Consider the following 256-nt stretch of genomic DNA (forward strand, 5'->3'; position numbering starts at 1 on the left):
GCGCAGTCTGCACGTGGGACCCCGTCCAACCTTTCTGGAGACCAGACAACCACGCAGGTGGCTGCACCCACTCACGGAAACCCAGTTTATTTACTGGTCATTATTTGTTTACTGTCTGTCGATTTTTGAGGGAGAGAGAGCACGCGCAGGGGAGGGGCAGAGGGAGGGTGAGGCCCAGGATCCGAGCAGCTCCAGGCTCTGAGCTGTCAGCACCGAGCCCGAGGAAGGGTTGGAACCCACCAACTGCGAGATCATG

This window comes from Suricata suricatta, chromosome 15 (assembly GCF_006229205.1).
Source record: "Suricata suricatta isolate VVHF042 chromosome 15, meerkat_22Aug2017_6uvM2_HiC, whole genome shotgun sequence".
In the NCBI taxonomy this organism is placed as follows: domain Eukaryota; kingdom Metazoa; phylum Chordata; class Mammalia; order Carnivora; family Herpestidae; genus Suricata; species Suricata suricatta.